This window comes from Haemaphysalis longicornis, unplaced genomic scaffold, assembly GCF_048455015.1.
Source record: "Haemaphysalis longicornis isolate Haplotype H1 unplaced genomic scaffold, Haemaphysalis longicornis Haplotype H1 scaffold_1, whole genome shotgun sequence".
In the NCBI taxonomy this organism is placed as follows: domain Eukaryota; kingdom Metazoa; phylum Arthropoda; class Arachnida; order Ixodida; family Ixodidae; genus Haemaphysalis; species Haemaphysalis longicornis.
Window position 1 is genome coordinate 427,500,105 of NW_027526203.1, and position 20,071 is coordinate 427,520,175.

General features: G+C 46.5%; 2 protein-coding genes across 2 annotated transcripts in view; one reads left to right on the forward strand and one right to left on the reverse strand.

Annotated features, from left to right (window-relative positions):
• LOC144155693 (uncharacterized) overlaps nucleotides 1–20,071 on the reverse strand; it is a 654,708-nt gene that overhangs the window by 374,238 nt on the left and 260,399 nt on the right. The window lies entirely within an intron of this gene.
• LOC144155692 (neural cell adhesion molecule 1-like) overlaps nucleotides 1–20,071 on the forward strand; it is a 578,531-nt gene that overhangs the window by 348,278 nt on the left and 210,182 nt on the right. Inside the window, exon 14 of the mRNA XM_077687293.1 lies at nucleotides 9,800–9,984. The gene's annotated coding sequence lies outside the window, so the exon portion shown is untranslated. The remainder of the gene's footprint in view (nucleotides 1–9,799; nucleotides 9,985–20,071) is intronic.

Below are 20,071 nucleotides of genomic sequence, written 5' to 3' on the forward strand. Positions count from 1 at the left end.
ACTTCATTTCAGCATTGATACGGAACGCAATCTCCTTTGTTTTTCACATCACTGCTTCCTAATGCATTAAATTCTGCAGTTACTTGTGCCCGTTTCTTTTCATGAAATTCTACTAGGCCTTAGCGCGACGCTTTTTTTTTTTACGGTTTCGAATGTTGCTGGTGGCTAATGATTTGGTTTAGAAGCACATCTTTATTGATTGTTTCGAAAAGCAGTCGCGTCTTATCAGTGTGGTGTTTCCCGCCATTCAAGACTTTACTTAGGAATGTACGCGTGACAGGCATGGCTAAAAGAGAAAAAAGAAAACAAAATTGGTGCATTTATTGAATTTATGTACTTCTTAAGATGTGCGAAATACCTGAACCAAGAATAAAGAAAAAGAGAAAATAATAAACGAAAACATTTCTTTCTGCCAGTTCGCATGTACGCAGAGTACTTAGTAGAACTTTGTACTTGGTAAGGCTTTTGCGCCAGATTCGGGTAACATTACTTACACTATCATCCAGCACTTGCACACAGACACGTAAAAAACTTTGCGTTCGTATAAAAAAAGATGGGTGACGGGATACTTCCCCAGTGCTGCAGACAAGCGATGCAGTTTCCTTACTAGAACACGGGAAACGCGCCTCAATGCCTGTAAGTAACCGCCCGATACCTCTGATAAGCCGTTTTTGCAATCTTTCTGAAAAGTAATAAATAGAAATCTGATCGGTTTTCTAAATAAAGAGTGGCCCTGTACAGCTATGAAATGGATTTCAGATCTGGTAGATACACAACTGACCAACCCGTTGCATTTGAATCTTATTTCAAATATGCTTTTATTCAGAAGCAACACTATCTGTTTACTCTGACTTTAAAAGAAGCTTGTGACACAACTTGGTGGCATGGTATCCCGCTTGATTTTAATACGTTTGGCCTATCAGGATACATGTAAACACAATATTGATGTAGGTCAGTCTCTGTGCCCTCTGCACAGGGTCATTCTCCCCGCTCGTGTATGTGTCGACTATCGGAAGGTCGGGGACAAGATGAAGAGGCGGTTGAGGTGCCAGCGCGGCGGTTCTTGTTGCTCGTTCTCACCGTCAGCTTGAGTGTTGTCTGCAGGTCTTCCTGACCCAGTAAACACGTTTTCCCTGCCTTTTATCCGTGACAATTCAAGGTTAGCTGCTGCAACGAACCTTTCAGCTGAGGGTAAGGGCACCACTATCAAAACACATATACAAGACAATGGTGTGCCTTAAGGCGGAGCAGTGAGTGGTACTCTGCTTATAGCTGAAACAAATGCACTCGGAAAATCATTGTCCCCTTCCACCTCATAACTCCGTGCATGTAGATGATGTAAAAATTAGTTTCAGTCATGCAACCTCTCCATCTGCAAAAGAAATACATCGAAGCATTAATTAATTCATCGAATGCCTTAAAACATGTTGCGTTATTGTGTAATTTTGTAGCTACAAAGCACGAAATATGATCTGGTTAGCTATATAGCGTTGACATGCTAGAGGGGTTTGTAACAAACTACTGTTGTGTATGTAACGCGAGAAATGGTCGGTACAGACTTGTTCGCTGTACGCGACCAGGCAAACTACCGATAATATAAGGCATTATACGCCATGATGACAAGTTTAGTGATGTGAAAGGTCAGGCCGAGGAAGGATGGACGTCTGGAAAATAATGTACCTCTTGGTTTTGTGCTTATTCGATGGATGAAGGCAGCGAAAAAGAGCACTAAGTATTTGTGTACAAACTCTTCGCGGAATAATTTGAAACCAAGTGATGAGCCCTTTCATTTTGTTTTCCCGCGAAAACACAGCTGCCAGAAGATATCTGCTCGTTTGATGCCCCGAAGCTACGCCTGTGCTATGAGGCACATCTTCTATTGCAGGACGGCAGAAATTTTGACCACCTAGAAGTGCTTAACGAGCGTCAAAATATCGACACGGAGGTGTTTTTGTTTTTCATTTACATCAGAAAAATGGCCACCGGGATCGGCGATTGAACATGCATTCTTATCGCCGGCATAGCCACTGAACCACTGCTGCGGATAACACATGTGACGTATTTACACTTTCCACGTGTGCGACCATTTCATTAAGCAAGTTATAAAATACAACAAGGAACCACGTTTGGGGTGTGGGCATTCGCCGTTGCGCAGTGCAGCAACCTTGCAGCCTGAATGATACAGTCGCAGCACAAGAAGGGAGAAATCAATGTTTACTCGCCGCGGTGGCTCAGTGGCTAAGGCGTTGCGCTGCTGAGCACGAGGTCGCGGGTTCGATTCCCGGCCGCGGCGGCCGCTTTTCTGATGGAGGCGAAAAGCAAAAACGCCCGTGTGTACGAGATTTCGGCGCACGTTAAAGATCCCCAGGTGGTCAAAATTAATCCGGAGCCCTCCACTACGGCGCGCCTCATCGCCTGCATTGCGTCGGCGCGTTAAACCCCCACAATCAATCAATCAATCAAATCAATGTTTAATATCACCTGCAGGATGTCAGAAGTGTGTCATTTCTTTCGCTCAGACTTGCAACTTGCACGCGCGACCAGTGGCAACATACCATCGCAACATTGGTACACATACTTTTCCAGTGTTTCGACCCCGTCTACAGCGCTGGCAGTGTTGCGATTACGCTGAAGGGAAAAAGTGCGTGAGAGGTTGCGAAGTTGATATTTCGTGAAATAGAAAAGCCTGAATGATATTGAGTTCGCATTATCAACAATGGGTGGTCGAACCGCTTCGCCGTGAATTAGTAACCGTTATTTAATGTTTCGCTTCGATTCCGGTTCGGGTTCAGCGGGCTCAAAATATAACGGTTCGCGTTCAAGCTCAGGTTCGGCGAAAATACAGAAACGGCTACTGTTTTCAGTTCGGTTCGGTTCCGATTCGACACTCTCAAATGACTTTAAACATCATCCTCAAAAAGGTAGGTGTGTTTTATTTTCAAGATAGCGGGGAATGCCTGTGGATCTTGACGTCACACTTAATGGTGTGTCAATCCCCGTCGCGAAGGAACACAACACTTTAGGGGTGTAGCTTGATGGCAAGTTAACGTTCATTCCACACATAGAACTAAAACTGACATCCCTGAAAGCCGTGAACGTACCAAAAAAATTCTGTCCCACCAGTTCTATGGGGATGATAAAAATCTCCTGATACGCCTTTTAGCTTCCTCATAATATCGCGCTTGGACGACAGGAGCCGTGTCTATCACTCCGCCACAGGAACGGCATTCAAAACACTTGCCGCACTCTTGCACTTAAGGCTTCGCCTCGCCTCTGGAGCCGTCCTTACAGGTCCCATGCAAAGCTGATGGGACCGGTGGTGGTGCTCAGAACACCTTCATAGCCCTCCATACAAGGCTGTACTTTTGGTTACTCAGACGACCCCAATTACAGATCCCCCGCCAGATTGTGCCATTCATGGCTACCCGTCCTCCAACCTTTATTTTATTTGGCACGCCCATCAGTTGCCAAGTGAATAAAGGGTCTCGAAAAAAGAGAAGCGAAAAAGAGGCTCTCGCAGCAGAGCGCGCACGCCGCGAGCTACTGCGTGAAGCACATTTCAGTGACAACGCCGGCAGCGGCCGCCGTGTTGCGGGCGGAGCAGCATCAACGTGGCAATGGCAAACATCGGCCGCACCATACACTTCGCTGGTTAACATTCTGTGCAGAGTGCATGGGCGTATTTTTAGCATCCTGATAGCACGTTCGCGCTCAATATGCCCTGGTCTACACTCTCTAAATAAGAAAGTCCAGCCGCTTACTGACTTAGTCCCCGGTTTACTAATCAAAAAATGCGCAAAGCGTATCTTTTGTTTTACCCTGCAATGTTCTTTTTTTTTTCTCAGACATCGGAAAGACGTAATCTGGTCCAGCTTCTTACTCCGGGGAGCGTATTTCCAAACGCTTCGCTGCACAAAGCACCCACGTGACTGGTTGGTTCGCCCGATGGAGAACGGCAATTTAATGTGGTCATTGGCTGCGCCCCAAACCAAAAGTGACCTAAAAGGTACCGATCACCATTATTAACAAAAATCAATCCGCATATCTGAGTTTAGAAGCAAAAAGTTAAATTTAGAAAATTAAATTAGGCAATTAAAAAAAAAACAAAGAGATAGACCTGCTGGGGCTCCAACCCAAGCCCTCAGCGCCAATACTTAGTACTCTTCAGCGAGGCTACAAAGCCTGAACGGTGGGTTCGTTGTAGCAGGCGCTCAAAAAAGAATAGCGCGCGCAGTGACATCACACATGTCACGTGGCTGCTCTGTGCAGCGAAGCGTTTGGAAACATGCCTCCGGGGAACCACGATAAAGCTTTCTTAACAAAACAGCGTAGAAACTATGATGCGTGCACGAATATTATAGAGAAGTTGAGTCGACAGCGGTCTCAACGTTTTTCATATGTTCATGTTAGACATTTATTTTAACCGTTCCCTACACGGAAGAGTTATTGCGCGTTCTGCGTAAATTTGTTTTGAAAGTGGAAATTATGGGTTGTTAGTACCGGGAAAGGACTCTGCCAGCCGAGCGTTGCAGAGCGGGGATATGATACCACCACGCCATGAGGGCATGCCTGCGATGGTTTACAAATCGAGCTATTTTTTAACTCGAAAGTGTTTTATTCCCGGATACACGAAGATTTCGCTGACGTCATATCCGTCACTTCCTCTACAACGAAGCAAGCGGTCTGTAAAGGGTGCACCCCTGCACGCAGGGTCTTCTTGCGGGAAAGCAACCTTTAGTACTATAGAGTACGTTATACTTAAGGTTGTTCGTTTTCGGTTTTTATATTTGAACACGAAAGTGCTTTATGCCGCGAAACCCAAAGATTTCACTGACGTCATATCCGTCACGGAAATGACGCCAGTACACCTTTGCCGAAGCGACCCGCCGGCAGGACGACCTCGCCAAGCACACCCACAAGACAGCCGCCGACCCGCAAATCATGCTCAGCTGCAGATTTCGCTGCACATTTCACTTTCGTGTTTGACTGATTCCTATGACACAGGAATCAATCACAGTTTTTATTCCTTGCGCCGCCGTATGCGCCCTGTATTTTTTTCTGGAACTGACATGAAAGTTTATGGAGCTTCCATTTATCTAAATTTATTTTCACACAGAAATTGTATGAATCATGTAGCTTGTAAGAATAGATATACCCTAATCATACTAATGCACTGAATCACTTGGGGTTGAGGTCGCCAAGGTGAAAGTTGCGCTATAAAACTTTACTAGCATCAATAAAGCTAAAACACCAGGATATAATCTGGATGTTTCTTTTACCCCTAAAAGCATTTTCAAGTTGTCTTAAACAAGGCTTTAATTCTTCTACAGCTTAGTTACTGAAACACGCTTGATAAATTGTAGATCGCAGTTTTCTTATTGGAAGTCGCTTAATGTCCGCTTTGATTAGAAGAATATTTGCTTGTATTCGCAACCATCCGATCAAAATTTGAACAACCATTCGTGCAAGAATTCGAACAAAACTATCTCAAGAAAATCATTACTCATGTCGTATTCGCTTTGAAAATAAAAATCACTATTCGCAACACCCCTAATATATACTCAACAGAAAGACTAAACGGTCGCACTGAGGTATCCATGTTCGGATAGCGAAAAGGTCATACTCACGCAACACATTCACATTTCTTAAATGGAACGCAACCATTAACACGCACCAAGTGCGGTGAACGGCTGTAAGTTCTTCACATTTTAATCAAATGTGCGGCGTTGGACCATGCAGAACAACGGAATTTCCCCGAACTTCGTCATCATAAAATTCTATTGCACCCATCATTGTTTTTAGCAGATTAACTAGTGTTTTCAAAAACACGTCTTTGATCTTGCCACCGTGAAAGTTTTTTTTTACGCCCACCTCATACCGCGTATAACGCGTATAACCTCAGACCTCTCATAAATGAAGGCGGCACCGCGGGTACCCCTAGTCCCTTTTCGACGCGCATTAGGATGTAGCCGTCATAAAAATTTGGAACTGCCTGTATATGCTTTTGATAACCAAAATTTCACTTAAAAACAACAAACAACTCGAACTGATAAGTAGTTAATAAATACGGTCGTGTCTTAATCGCAAATACGCTATCGTAATCGTGACCATGGTTTCCAAACCATTGTTACAATAGATAACGTATTCACATTATTGTTATCTGCAGCCCTTATATATTAAGCTAACAGCTTCAGTTTTGCTTTTTAAACGTTTTAACTAGATAGAAAACGTAAAACCAAGAACAACTACTTGACGCGCCGAGAATTTGGCGTGTCAAATAGGTGTTCTTGAACCCTTTTTTATCCCCCCAGCCAGCATGCGGGAAATGCGAATGCTGGCTGAGCGGTTCAAGTTGGGATGACGACTATTGTAACTCACAAAAATGCTTTTAAAAGTCGCTTGCACAACTGTACACGCCGTATAGCAGAGGGTTATGCGGCGGGCTCTTCACTGCTCTTGCCATGGTACTGGACATGTTTTGAGGTCCCTGGCGGCTTTCATACGATACCGTCGTCAGTAGTACCTGTCATCACGACCATTTCCTTGCTTTAAAGGAGCCATGAAGAGAAAACAGAAGTTTGGTTCATTCAAAAGATTGTCTCGTTAGAATCATACTGACACCACTTTTCACGTAAAGTTCGCTCAAATAAGCTACATAATTAGGAAAAACGGGAATGGTCATGCGACCCACCAGCTCATTTCCCGCAACAGAACCTATGTCGTCACATGAGCTAAGCTCTGCGATTGGCGGAGGCTGGCAGAAGCAGACGCAAATTAGGTAGAACTTACAAACTAGACGAACGAGCGATTTCGCTTAAATTTAGGGCACATTCTTTACAAAGCAATAAGAATGATGGGACAAACAGTGGAAGTTACGAAAGCACATGTAAACATAGAAGTACTGATGCGTTCTGCTGTTCGTACTGCGCACAGCATGGTTGGTTTCGCTGCACAGCACTACGGGGCTTGGGGTTGTCTCAGACGACACTGGCCGATTGACGCAAGCAACGGTGTCTTACGTGACCCCATTTGTCGAGCGAGCACTGTTTCAGGGAACGAATATTTTCTCCCAGAACAAAAACAAGCCAGGTTTAAATGCGGGCAAAAACAAACCAAACGCTTGCCACGGTATGGTGGCGCCATCTAGGTTACGGAACGTAAAGAAACGCGGGAACAAACCAACACCGCTGTACAGGGTGGAGACAACCTTTGAACGGTCCCGTGCCGCCGCAATTGGGCCAACGGGCTCAACGCGTTATTCTTTTCGTTTCCCACGAGACCTAGCAACGCGAAACAGACTATATGATTCAAACTTCTTCAGTAAACCGCGTTGCGGCGATAATTTTAGCGCGGTTTTGACACAATGACTTGCTTTGGCGGCGAGCGAGCAACCGAAAATGGCGGCGCCAGCGTATACGTGTCTCTACCCTGTACGGCGGATGCGTGAATGAAGGTACTCTAGGCTGCAGAGCGGTCGGTTTCAGTGATGTCACTTGGGACCACGAAAACGCACGATTGAGCGGGAAAATCAAAATTTTAACCTAAATTGTTTAATTTCTCAGTGAATAAAGCATCGTTTGTATCCGGACAAGCGCTGGGGGCACTATAAAACACGAAATCTTTCGAATAAAACCAACTTGCATTTTCTCTTCATGGCTCCTTTAAATCATTGGCTTTCAAACCCTAATACCAACACTTTTAAAGGAGCCATGAAGACAGAACACCAGTTTGGTTCCTTCAAAAGATTGCCTCGTTAGAATCATACTATCACCACTTTTAACGTAAACTTCGCTCCAGTAAGCTCGATAATTAGAAAAAAAAGGAAAGGTGATGCGACCCACTCGCTAATTTCCCGCAACAGTACCTATGATGTCATACCAGCCAGCTCTGCGATTGGCGGAGGCCGCAAAAGCAAATGCAAATTAGGCAAAGTTTATAAGCTTGCCGAACGGGCTCTTTGCGCTTAAATTTAGGCCACATTCTTTTTAAAGCAAGAAGAATGGTGGAACCGACAGTGGAAGTTACGAAAGCACACGTAAACATAGAAGTACCGATGCGTACTGCTGTTGGTACTGCGGGCACTATGCTTGGTTTAGCTGCACAGGAATGCGGGGCTTTGGGGTAGTTTTAGACGACACTTGCCGATTGACGCAAGCAACGGTGTATTACGTGACCATATTTGTCAAGCGAGCACTCTGTTTCACGAAACGATTATTTTCTCCCTGAACAAAAACAAATACGGTCAAATACGGTCAAAAACAAACCAGAGGCAGAAAACGGCTTGCCACGGTATGGTGGCGCCATCTAGGTTTAGTAACGGCAAACAAGGCTTTCCAATCGGCTGCAGAGCGGTCGGTTCGTGTGATGTCATTGCAGACCACGAAAGCACGCGATTTAGCGGGAAAATCAAAAGTTTAACATAAATTGATTAACTTCTCAGTAAATAAAACATCGTTTGCATCCGGACAAGCGCTGAGGACGCTACAAAACACGAAATCTTTCGAGTAAAACAAACTTGCATTTTCTCTTCATGGCTGCTTTAAGCACATCACACCCATACCATGAATATTAGCCATGTAATTCGGACGTGTGAAAACCACAAATAGCCTACTTATGGCACTCTGTGACCTTAGGTGTCTTGCGTCAATAAAATGCACAGACTACTAACTGGACTAGCCCCTTAGCCTATCGGCAGCAGTTATCGCGGGCTACAGAAACTCAAGTGCGCGTGGTGCCGTCAAGATAATCTCACCTTATCTTTATTTCCCCTATAAATATTCCGGGACTTTTTTTTTTTTTGCATTGGTTATTTAGCTGATAGTCTGCTGTCAGGGGGCTTCTAATAAGTGGCTCTGCCATTCTCGGAACCCTAGAATAATGTCTCCTCTCAGTTATTTGGACGGCAAACCTCTGCTCGTGTAAACTTATTACTAAAGTTACTTCTCCTTTCCGAACGGTACTGCTCTACACAAGATCACTGACGCAGTCAGCAAGAACGTTGTAGCTCGCTCTTTGAATTAAGATAATCTACTATTTAGGGAGACGTTGCGTAACTCACACGCGCCTGTGATTTTAAACTCAAGTTGTTCTAATCAGCCCAAATGTGCACCTTCCAACACTTCTCGCTGTTTTCCTTTTCAAACATTTAAGGTTTCATTTAAATGCTATGGAAATAGCCTATTGAATCGCACCAAATATCTAGCCCAAAAGCAAACTAAACTTCCGTAAAGAGCACCCACCTGAAAAACAAGCGAAAAGCTCTTCAGAAAAGCAATTAATGAAGCAATGAGATATATAAGCATCGTTATTCTTTCGAGAAAAGAAAACAAAGGGGACAGAAAACGCGCAAGGTTTCTTTTTTTTTCGGAGACATAGCACATGGGTTTATTGCACGTCAAAATGACCCGCCTATTGATAACCGCCCATTTCGACGGAGAACGTATTCGAGGTTCATCCAAAATGTGGCTCTCGTGCTCGCGCCTTTACCTCTGTTGTTGTCGTTGCTTCTGTCGCTGCGTTGTGTCTTCCTTCGGAAGTGAGTGTTTTTGAAAGTGCGGGAAAAGCGCCACGGGGCTTGCGGCGTGTGCTGCACCCTGCCCAGCCTACAGTTTTCCCGATTGCTTCTTCGCTCGCTTTTTTTCGTTAAAGCGCCGATTAATACCGTCGTTTAGGCTGTCCTAATGCAATCGGCCTATCGTCCCTATTGCGGGAGAATATTTTGCACTAAGCCTCGCCAGCTCGCAGTGATCACGCCGCAGTGGTTCATGCTCGCGCGTCCACTTCTCTGCTTCCACGGCAGGCGAGCGACTCCGAGGCCGCGGGGAAGGCGCTCATGAGTGGGCAACCACCCAGGCGCAGGTGCTCGAGCACGCCGGCGTCGCCATCGTTGTGTCCCTCGCCCCAAGCTCTCCGCTTTTTCTACAAATACAGAGCGCAGTGCCGAAACCACGCTTGGATCCACGAAGCACCGACATCCGGGAATGAGTAAGTGGCGCATTTTGCTACCAGTGCACTAATCGGGTCGTCTTCGACGAACGCGTTACACCAAAGAGGCGGTAGCTTCCGTCGACGAGGTATGCCTTTGTGAGAAAACAGGAGCAGGCCTTTATGGAATTCGATTATCATATTTCTTTTGGCCGTACGTTGGTAAGAAAATTCCACACGGAGAAAGGCATGTCATTTATCCTAAACGAAAGCGCCTGCTGTACCTGTGTACCTGACCTCACATCCCTGTGAGCAGACTTTCGGTCGTGGGCAGTTGAAATAAGCGCCAACAAACACACACGCAAAAAAATATTTGTGGCACCAGGTAAGAATTTTCAAACTAAATATAAAAAAAAATTGAAGACGCCATTTTTTTTTCTCATAGGTAAATATTTGGAGATATTTTATGGACATTACTGGTGTAAACCTTGACTTTTTGTTTTCGCAGGTGCAGAGTAACGTGTGTGCTCGCTTTGGCATGTATTTGCAAACTAATTTTGACACGTATTCAACAAGACAACAAGAACAGGCGCCGAAATTATTTCAAGCCGAGTACTGCAGACACGTATGGGCGCAGTTTGATTCATCGTGGAGGGCAAATAATACTAAGAAAATGCTGGCATTAACTTCAGCTTGAATATCAATTATGCAATAACTGTTTGGATCGGCAGACGTTGTTTGACGAACAAACCGAAAACGAACGAACATCCGCAAATAGTCCAAGATGCAACAGCTCCGCATACGTAAGCTGCATGCCTCAAACTCCATATCCCCCCCCCCCCCGTTCTTTCTCCGCCTAGCACGCACACAACATTTCAACTTCATCAGGGCATCCTTGAGCAGTTCCTTGATGCCCACTCGTCAGTCATTTTTTTTTTGTTTCTGCCTTACGATATACTGGGCTTGTTTGCTTTGTTGCGGTTATTTTATGCGCTTCCAAAAGCGGCCCAGCGCGTACTGTGACACTGGCTTCCTTTTCCATAATGCATGTGCGCACGCGAGTCATCTTGGCGGAACTCAGGTTGGTCGAAACGTCGGGCCCGCAAAAACGGACTCCCCGGAGAATAAAGCCGGACGACCGTTATACCGCCCGACTTTTGTTCCTTCCGGCTGTGTCGTGTACACGCGCCTCGATGTATACTTGCGGACGTCTTCTTCCTGCCGATTCTTTGTTTCTTTTTCACTTTATCGCCACCATGTTGTGTCTGGTGGCAAACGTCCTTCCCCAGTTTGCGAGCATTCAGGGGGCAGTGCTGAAGTTTTTCTCCCTCCTCCCCCGTTTATGTCCCATTCTTCGAGTCCTAGTTATACGGCCGCCTGTCAACTTAAGACATTTCCTTTATTTTATTTTTTGCCTCCTCTGTGTCACTGGCGTAATGTTTTACAGAAACCACTGTGTTGGCTCTACTGTTCATGTATCGTTTTGGTTCGCTGGCGGCCCGTTATCTGGTGGCGCGGGAGGCAGGAAATGGTTGTTCTTGACGACGCGAAATATTTTTCTTTCTTCGCCGTTTTCTCGCTGGGAGTGTGTGCGCGTTCGTTCCACTATCCGTGCACAGCATTTCACTTTGCCGCTCAAACTGCGTCCTGGGTCGCTCACCGGTATATAAGAACGCTACGCAATGGCTGGCGCTATCCTGCCTGGGTTTTGATGTAGGTGATGATTGATGTGCGTGCTTTGTCCCAGCATCACTACGCCGTGAGGACGACGCTTCATAGACGCGTTTTGTCCGCCACCACTGCCTTCCTTTAAACATGCTGATCCTGCTTTGCTAGTCAATGCCGTATCGCTCTCGATAACGAATACACTTGCCAGCGGCGACGCTACTGTGGCACTTCACTTTTTGTTAACATTAGTAGCGCCGCAAGTTAGATTGTTTCCCCGTATACCCATACATGATAATAAAATAGAGGGCAACTCTTTGTACACTAGGTTCACTTGGTATACTTTTCAGCGGGTGCAGGGCTTTCTCGCGCTCCGACCAAAACGAGACAAGTGTATATTGCGCTCAGTGGACCAAACTTGCCCAGTCTCGGGTCAACTTTCAAATCGGAACTTTATGGGAAACGAGAATCAACATCAACACCATGGAACTTGAAAGGAAAGATATTATGCTTTGGAACGAAGATGACATCGTCTCCGAATGCTAGTCGTTTTAGATGAACTCCAACCCGCCGCGGTGGCTCAGCGGCTACGGCGTCGTGCTGCTGAGCACGAAGACGCGGGTTCGATTCCCGGCCGCTGCGGCCGCTTTTCTGATGGAGGCGAAAAGCAAAAACGCCCGTGTGTTCGAGAATTTGCCGGTCGTTAAAGTTCCCCAGGTGGTCAAAATTAATCCGGAGCCCTCCACTACAGCGCGCCTGATCGCCAGCGTTGCGTCGGCGTGTTAAACCTCACAATCAATCAATAAATGAACTCCAGTGGACAGTAATAGGCGACTTTTTCTTCTGTTATTATTGTTCGAGATATTAAATGAAGCACATGAAGCAGGGGCGACTCCCCAGCCATCTTCTGGCAAGTCTCTATCACGTCAGAAAATCTTGTTTGTGTCAATAGCGGCCGTCGGCCTTAGCCACCGCCAAGGAACACGAATGGGCGATTGTAGAAGGGTCTCTAGTTCCATTTGAACGTATCACTTGAATAAGAACGGGCACTTCACACACTGATAACTATGTTTTGACAGCTGACCTCTATTGCGTCATTGGGGCCGTTGTTGCGTCCCTGTAACGGAAATTTGAAAGTTCCTGAGTATTTCTTTGTTTTTTTTTGTTTTTGTTTTTTGCTACAAAAGCCTTGTATGACTGGAATAGAGCCGTTACCACAGGCTAGGTCTTTCAAGTTGAACAAGGTTGTATTTTGTTTTCATGGCCCCGTTCAAAGTGTACTGACCTGTTTGACCGGCTTCAAAATCTACGGCAGCATGGACAAAACTTGTGTGTGGAGGCTGGGTCTTTTTTTTTTTTTTTCGTCTCCCTTATGCCTTCTTCGTTTCTCTCATCTACAAAACAAGGCAGCAAACAGGAAGCGATTGTTTGAGTTTTGACAAGGGCTGTCATTCCTTTTTGCCTTCTCTCTCCCTCTTAAGTTCAAAGATGATTTATGTGAAACCAGACTACGCACGCAGTAAAATGCTTTGTTCGGCGAGTTGGCTCTTTTTATAAGCCACGTACGCAGGCAGCGTTCGTTGAGCAGGAAATTCTCCGGGATTAATCTTAATCATGTAAAACCTGCATTGGGCTTAGGTGGCATACAGCATGACCATGTTCCTCTATTCAGAGGAGAGAAATGAAGGAGAGAAATGCATGATTTTTGAAAGTGAGAGTAGGGTTATTCCACGACAGAACGAACATGCGTGTATACGCGCATTTTTTTTTGTTTCTTCCCATATTTTTATGGGTTATGCGCCAGCCAGAGAATAGCTTAAAACTGCAATCCGTTTTCCTCTAGCGTGCGTACTTCGCGAGAAAAAAAAAAGTTGCAAAGTTGGCGCGGGCGATGCGCAATTCCCGGTGGCTGCAGCTTTTTCCAACTCTGGGGCTTTGCGCACAGCAAGTTTTGATCGTTTTGACTAAATTTTGCTTGAAAACAAAAACTACCCCAAAATGGTAAACCGGTCAAAACAAGGTTTGCGTTCTGCTGTGAACAAAAAAAATCAGAAAAAGAAAATGTGAAATCGCGCCAGACGCCACATTGTCGCTAACTATGACGCCCCCTTCGACTTGTCAGTGATAGGAAATGTCGACCAGATATTTGTAAACATATCCCTAAAATATCACTTTTCTGAAAAAAAATATAAATATACGCAAGAAAGATTGACTGCTGTGGTTACTCGTAAAATGCGTAACTTTAAAAATCAAAATAAAAACAAATCCGGTCGCGATTTTTTTTTTCGAAATTGGGGAAAAGAGATTCCTCAACAGGGCTAACAATACTGCTGAAAAGCATGTTGCAACATTTTGTTTGTACCGAAGTTATAGGCGGCTGAAATCACGCTTTCGAGACGCGTCTCCACGCCGCGTGATGGGCTACTGCCGGTGCTTTTCTGACTTCGCGCTTTGATAAAAAAAAGTGTCTGTTCGGATTCTGCTGCCTCACTAGGGACTTTTCACCCTTTGAAGCTCTTCTAAAGGGAAATCTAATCTTTCAATCTTTCATATTTCGATGCTTCCCAGAGCAGCTGCGCAGCCCGCCCAGCTACGCCGGTGGCGAAGACCCACCAAAAATCGCGACTTTGAGGGCGTGCCTTCTTTTTTAGCAAAAAACAAAGAGAATGGTAACAAAACAAAGAATTTTCTTGGTGTTATGGCTGCCGAACCTGACCCAGTGCCGGGTGGGTGTAACAAAAGGGGTGCATTGATCCCCCAAGGGCAACTATACTGAAAAATTCCATGCCTCTCCTCGACGGGTGCAGGCGGCGCAAGTTGGACGCGCTCCAACAAAGCAATAACATCTGTCCCCACCGAGGGTACAGATAAACCGAGTATTGAAACCACTAAGGTAGCGAGCGAGCTTGTGCGCATGGACAAGCACGTGACGCGCCCACCCTGGGAGATGCCGCTAGCGCGCGAACTTATCGGGAGGCTATAGGGAAAGAGTCGGTTTTTGTAACAAGGGACCTAACATGTCTCAAATTTGTTCTCTAGTCTTTATGCTGCACGTCTGTCTATTTGTCGGTTACATAGCACAACAGCAAGGGGGACCTTTCATATGCCCCGTATACAAGAAATTTCGTGGGCTGTGTTTGAATGTGCGAACGTCCAAGTTGTAACGAAAACGTTATAAGTAGTTCAGTTTAATTTTATGGTTACGATCATGTCTTTTGAACGAATGAAAAAGAAAAGAAACGGTTTTGAATTCAGCAGCCACGTCATCCAGCAAATTAATAGGCGTCCGCGTTGTTTCACTTCGATCATGCCAAAAAGCTCAATCCTACGACTATTTGTGTCAGTTTACTCGTGCCGTGACAGGAACGCTGTAATAACTAAATTGCACAGCGGAATTTTGCACGCTATAGGTGCGTGCTGCTAAATGTCGGTGTTCTTCAGACATCGAAATCAATTGCAGTTTTTTATTCATTTTTTTATTAGTTAAACAAGCGCTCCATTATTGAACAAGTGTTCCCTTTTTAACAGGTGGCCGGCACAGGATCAGTTTCGTCAGTCGACGCACGAAGAAAACTTTTTGTTTTATTACCCTAAACGTTACGCCCGCGAAGGCGCGCTTTTTGGCACGTCTTCGCCACCGGCGCCTATTCGGTGAAACATCTCAAATATAAAAAATTAAAAACGTAGAGTTCTCTTTAGAAGGACTTCAAAGGTTGAAACGTCCCTCGTGAGGCAGCAGATTGCGAACAGACACTTTCTTATCAAAGCGGGAAGCCAGACAAGCAGCTAGAGTAGCGGATCACACGGCGCAGAGACGCTTCTCTAAAGCGTGATTTCAGCCGCCTATAACTTCAGTACAAACAAAACGATGCAACTTGTTTTTCAGCAGTATTGTTGACCCTCTTGAGGAGTCTCTTTTCCCCGGTTTTTGAAAGAAATCTAGACCGGCTTTTTTTTTTTTCATTTTGATTTTAAAGTTACGCATTTTAAAAAAAAGCACAACAGTCAATGTTTTGTTCGCATATTTATATTTTTTTCTAGACAAGCGATATTTTCGGGATATGTTTACAAATATCTAGTCGACACTGTCACTGAAAAGTTGGTCACAGTTACAGATACAGAGATAGGGGGCGTCAAAGTGAGCGACAATCTACCATCTGGCGTCATTTTACAATTTTTTTTTTCTGGTTTTTGTGTTCACGGCAGAACGCAAACCTTGTTTTGAGCTGTTTAGCGTTTTGAGGTAGTATTTGTTTTAAAGCAAATTTTAGTCAGAACAATCAAACATTGCCGTGCGCAAAGCCCCAAAGTTGGAAAAAACTACAGCCCGGAAATTGCGCGTCACCCGCGCCAGCTTTGCATTTTCTTTTCTTGCGAAGTACGCAGGCTAGAGGAAAATAGATTGCAGTTTTAAGATAATCTCTGGCTTGCGCATAACTCATGAAAATATGGGAAGAAACAAAAAATGCGCGTGTACACGCATGTTCGTTCTCTTGTGGAATCACCCAGTAAGCGTAACAGCAACGCGCAGACGTGATTAGTCCACTGGTATAAATCCGCTTCTTGTTGGCTGTTCTCGCCGCAAGAATTTTACTATGTAGTTTTTGTTGCTCTGATTCGGTGTGCGTAAGCACACGTCATTGAAGGAGGAGGAGGAGGAGGAGGAGGAGGAGGAGGAGGAGGAATAAATTTTACAATAACCAAGGTGTTCAGTTGGTGGGGCCACTGGCGGTGAGGGGTATTCTGAGTCCAAATGTCCCTGTGCGGTTTCCACCAGCCGAACACTGTTGACCAGCTCAGGTATTTAAAACAAAGTTGTACGGGGGGGTGAGGGGGGTCGAAGTTAAACCTGGTCTGTGAATCCCGCCGTAGTGCCGGGCTATGGATTAATTCAGATCACCTGGAGATCTTTGACGTGTACCCAAGTGTCGCAAACGGGCGCTTTCATTTTTCGCTTCCAACAGAAAAACGGCAGCCGTGGCCGAGATCGAACCTGCCTCTTTGGACTCAGCAGCACTAACAACGCATTCAAGGAGTGGTGCGTTACGCAAGCTGCGAAAGTAATGTTTCGTTGTACCTATAGCTCGTCACGACGTCGTGCTAACAGGCACGCTTACCAGCATAACTGGCGGCTCGCGCCTGCTTGTTTAGAACGGAATTAAGGCGAAACGATGGAAGGGAAATTAAAACACCGAAGACAGGGAGAGATTCCCTACTTACTTTGAAAGAATACAGGTTAGAATGTATAGACGCTGCTCGGAGTTTCCTTCGGCGAAATCACAAGCATGTTCTTACGAGAAGAGTGAGTTCAAATGTGATGCTTTCCTTGCACCATCCTTCCTCGTGAATACCGCCGTAAATTTTGACAGCCTACACTTTGATGAATACAACGGATAGTGAGTAGGTTTGATTTGAATAAACTGTGCGTGAGGAAGCAAAAAGTCTATATTAGAAACATTAAATAACGGTAAGCACGGACATCGCGTCAAACCACGTTGCAGACCTCGGTGACGCATTTTCCGTAGCTTGCGAGGCGTCCGCGGATGCCACCTCATGATGTTCTTTTCTCGGAGCTCCGAAAAATGAGCTAATGCTGCAGACTTATGCTAAATAGGGAAATAAAAGATTACTTGCCTTGGATTACGCAATACGACCGCGTATTTTAGTTTTACCAATTCACTTCGGTGTCTCGTTAAGCTCAAGGTGCGTGGGCCAGTTTTTTCTTTTTGTTTCTTTTTTTCTGTCCGTAACAAGCATAGTCGGTTTACTTTGTTGTATTGGGGAGCGAAAAAAAAAAAGGACCAGGGACAGAAGCTGTTAATTACCCGGAAAGGGGACGATGATGGACTAGAGGTGTAGTGGCAGCGGCTGTGCGCGCGCTGAAGCGAAATAAAAGGGAAAATTGTAGGGAAGTGTGCTGGTTGGTGAACACTCCCGATTAAAGGAGGGGGAAAAAAGCACGGAGACAGACTAGACAAGAAATTGCAGGCTCAGCGCTGCGTCGATCCATTCTTCTCCAGTCACTCGTCTCGGGGCTGCTTTTTCCTTGTTTTTTGCTGTTTTTTATCCTGCACACCAGATAAGCATGAAGGGGCTGCAAGCCAAGTGAGCTGGCCCAACACCTTTCAGGTGTAATGCCTGGGGACACGCACCCTGTCTTGCTTTTCGTGTTTAGCCGGCGGCCGCGCCAAACGAACGTCTCTCGGCCTCGGCAAGTCACAGGGCGGATCGGGCCGATCGCCGGCACTGGATGATGGCGATCCTCCCGCACATCCAGCACGCCTCTGCCGCCGCCACTGGCTGGTTTCATTCGCGTATAAAAGCGCGCCTCAGGAGAGCCGGTGCCCTGGAGGGAAGCGCGGCCCTTGGCCTTAGCGCGCTGCCATATTCCGCGTTTTCTCCGTCAACGGAAGGCGCGGGAAAAACAAAAGCGAAACGAGTGGATGTGCGCAGCGAATTGAGGGGAGGTCTGCGCGATCGGATTGCCGGCGGCCACCGAGCCGGCATATTGCAGTGGGTGCCGCAGCGCGCTCACGGAGCGAACACATGCCGCAGCGTGCGCGGGCACGCGTCGAGAGCATTGCGCCGCCGGCATATCGGAAGAGCTGGCCAGCTGTGTGCGATCCTGGCGCATTCGCGGCGTAGCACCAGCTTTCGCCGCCCTCTTATTTTGGCTCGGCGCTGCGCCGGGGCCGCCCTGGCTGTTTGTTCGCTGGCGCTAGCCGTGCTGACGGCAGGCAGCCTCGAGTACGCCTTCCTTCCGGCCTGTCAGCCGGCTGAACACGCTACGAAGCGGGCCCCGCATTCACACGTTTCCCTCTTGCTGTTCGCTTGATTACCGAAGCCGCCACCGCGCGTTTTCGTTCGCCCCTCGCCGCTGCTGCTCGCTGTCACTGCTGTCGCTCTCCCCCGCGCGCCCCTTTTTCACCATTAGGGAAGCGCGCAACACATTAGTGCCTCTCTCGGCCACGAGCAGCGTTCACCGCTCCTGATGTCGCCTGCCAGCCGCGTCCGGCTCCGAACAGCGCAAAATGTCACTCTGAGACAAATGCTATTTTTATATCTATATAAAAAGTCTTATTTATGTGGGCCTGGGGATGGTCACTTCTTTGCTCCTTTTTTTCTTCTCCATGATGGGTACCTATATAGCTTGGCCGACAAGTATACACACGGTTTTTTTTTATGTACATGTTTTTCGTTTAACATTCGGCGCATTTGTTTGTTCGTTTTGAACTCCATTTATATCTTACATGAAACTGGAAAAATGTTCCTCGAGTGAAATACTAATAAAAATAATCCGCACCGATCTGCGCTCGTCGTCGATACTTGTTTTTTTTTTCTCACCTTGTTCGTCCTTTCCATTCGCGCTTTTCAATCATCTTCCTCGGGGAGATGATACTTTTCAAGACCTAAGAAGTCTCGGATAGGAAAACGAGACCCATTGCAAAAACCCATCACCACGCGGACGTTTTACGAATTCACCAGTTCCCGCTCTTGAGGGGCCCGCCTGTGCCCAGGTGTGGGTGTTGAGCCGGCTTCTTCGCCGGACAATAAAAGGACCAGCGGCCGCTTCGGGCACCGCCTCTTGCGCCAGGTTCGCGCCCGTAGCCCGGGCAGCGCTATTCTCGCCGGCCGAAGGCAACGGCTCGCGTAACGCGCGTGCGCTCTCCGCTGGCCCATCTATTGGCTGCTACTTTGGCATCCGGCTAGGCTCTATCTTTCTCCCTCCTCTTTCGTCTCCTTGTGAAGTTAACGCGCGTCGTCGCGCCATTATTTCTTGTTCCCATTTTACGATCGACGCCGGATTCGCTTTCTCTGCGAGCTTTCCGTCTCCGGCGTTCATTTCGACTTCTGGCGCGCTCAGTTATCGGTGAAACCGCCGCGCTGGTGGTCGCGGTGCCAATGGCACGCGTAGAGCGAATGGGGCCCCCGCTTCCTTCAATCCTATTGCTACTTGCGCTGTTTTACTGACCCCGGCATGTCTCCTGCCGATCCGGAATGACTTCTGCCGTGTCACCATCACTATGCGGAATTCTTTCATCCGGCGCGCAGTGTTCTTGGGAGGCTGCGCCTCATTTACCACTGCGTGCCGCCAATGGCCTGCAAAGAAGCGGTTGATTTCTGGCACCCCTTTCGCGCACGTCGTAAAAGAAGGAGAGACAATACTCGGCCCCCAGAGCGTTTAATTGATGACACGCGCACTACCCCGTTCCGTAAATCTCTACCACAAGATCCTTACAATTGCTGCCTGACCCTGTGCAATCTTTGTCAGCAAGTGAGCGAGAGAGACAAAAAAAAAAAAAAACACCCTAGTAGGATTTGAACCCGCGACTTTGATTGAGCGGGCACGTGGCTTTAGTCCACTGCGCAACTAAATAACTAAAAAATCATTTTTTTTTTGTATATATACATATCGAGTATCAAAGCGAACGAATGAAAAATGCGGCACTGTATTTAGCACGCGCACATATAATGATCCTCA